Source organism: Monodelphis domestica, chromosome 4 (genome assembly GCF_027887165.1).
Source record: "Monodelphis domestica isolate mMonDom1 chromosome 4, mMonDom1.pri, whole genome shotgun sequence".
Taxonomy (NCBI): Eukaryota; Metazoa; Chordata; class Mammalia; order Didelphimorphia; family Didelphidae; genus Monodelphis; species Monodelphis domestica.
Window position 1 is genome coordinate 448,276,689 of NC_077230.1, and position 2,366 is coordinate 448,279,054.

Consider the following 2,366-nt stretch of genomic DNA (forward strand, 5'->3'; position numbering starts at 1 on the left):
CAAGATGTATTTGAAAGAGGGAAGCTACTTTTCCTGGGATTAGAGGGCAAACACATTTCTCATTACTTGGCAGTAGTAAGTGTGAATATAGAAATGTGCAGCCTTTCTTAGAGGTGACTTTTCATAGATAGATTCAGGTGAGGAAATAGAATTTTGTATGGAACCTCCTTGATGGTGGAGACTTGTTTTTCTCTTTGTATCTAATTGAGTGCCTTGCATAGGATGCCTAATAAATGTCTGTTAGATTTGTTAGTTGGATCTCTCTCTCTCTCTCTCTCTCTCTCTCTCTCTCTCTCTCTCTCTCTCTCTCTCTCTCTCTCTCTCTCTCTGTCTATCTATATCTGTCTGTGTATCTATCTATGTCTGTCTGTCCGTCTATCTATATATCTGTCTGTCTGTCTGTCTATCTTAAATAAAGAGAACATTAAACAGAAGTTAAAGTAATTGGAGAAATAGTGAAGGTCATGTAGAAAATACCAACATGCTTCCTTGTGGCATAGAGATGTAGGGACACCACTATATTTTCATATATTATTAGGATGGTCAGCACATCAACAATTATTAGTAAGTGTGCCCAGAACTGGTGAAGGACTAGGCTTCTAAAGACAAAAAGAGTCACCTCACGGAAGGAGCTCACATTCCAATGATGCTCATCCAAGATATAGAGGGCAAGTGGAGGCACTGGTTTTGATTGGAACTAGGAAAGAACTCTGGCATAAGGTAAGATTTTAACTGATAAAAGAAATTCTAATCAAGGTAAAGGATAATGTTGCTCAAGAGAAACAGCAAATTTGGAAGAAGAGATGGGCTATGGAGAAAAGCATCTTTATGTGCAATGTTTCTACATTAAAGATAATTGAACTCATGGGTCTGATCAAACTACCATGGACAGAGAACAAGTATAGAGAGCCTTTTATGAAGAAGCAAAGATGGTCATATGAACAACATGACAAACAGATCTTTTCTTTCTCTAAAACCCCTTTAATCTCTCAAAAGTATTTTATATAAGACATAAAGCAGTGACAGCTGGCTTTATAATTGGGACATCGAAAAGGTTAGAGAAAACCAGGAACTGATGCTTACTGATTCCAGCTCCATTACATGCTTCTGGCAGCAAGTTTGTACTAACAGACCCAAGGGCACTCTAGAGATGTGTGTCATGACCACCCTTATACCTTCCCTTTCTTTCCAAAGCCATGGAGACCCTCGCTCTAGGATATGGAAGTTTGCTGGGCAGCCAGCTTGACCACAGCACTTCCGGAGCGAAAGCCTGCCAGGGAAAACTGACTCTGAACCACTAGTGCCATATTTTATTACTATATATAAAGTAGAGAGGAAGATTGGGGTTAGTGGGCGATGCTTGAACCTCACTCTCAGGAGAATTGGCTCAAAGAGGGAATAATATGCATACTTAGCTGGATTTAGAAATCTTGATCTTGGTCTACATGAAAGTAGGAAGGGAAGAAAATAGAAGGAGGTTCTAAAGGAAGTGTGAACTAGGGGAGGAGGTGTTCAGAAGCAAAATATTTTTTGAGTAGGGATAGGGTGAAAGGAGAGAGAAGGATAAATAGGGAAAATTGGATGGAGGGAAATACACAGTAATCATAACTAAGAAATATTACAGCAAAATTCTCTGATAAAAGCCTCATTTCTGAAATACATAGAGAAATAAGCCAAATATGTCAGACTGTAAGTCATTCCCCAATTGAAAAATGGCCAAAGGATATGAATAAGCGCTTTTCAGAAGAAGAAATCACAACTATCTAAAGTCATGTGGAAAAAAAATGCTCTAAATCGACATTGATTATAGAAATGCAAAAAGAACTGCTTATAATGGGGAAAAGAAAAGAGGAGTTCTTAGTAAGGAGAATAGGAAATTCAAGCTTCCCATTGTTATCATACTTCTCAATATGTTAGCTAAAGGAATTAGAAAATAACATTAAGAGAATAACTATTGCTAGATATAATTTGAAAGTATTTCTAGTTGCTGCTGCTGTTTTTGCTCTTTTCCAAATTACATGCCCAATGCACTATAAAACTGGGCAGTCTTTGATCCCTTAATACCATTACTACGTCTGTTCCAGTGATATAAAAAAAGGGGAGATTAAAGGTGCCGCGGTCATGGTCCAGCCCCACTTGCAACTCCAGGGTTCCCGACAGGTGGCGAACAATCAGTCAAAATAAATAAAATAAAATAAATAACAAACAGAAGACAGCTTAATCATTATGGCCATGGGACTGCTTTGCATCTCTGAGCTTCTCCAACATTCCCAGGCCTGGGATTTATTTTTATATCCATATTCTTGGCATGCTGGTATACAAAATCAAAGAGAGATAATTGGAAAAGTGATACATCAACTTTTAAC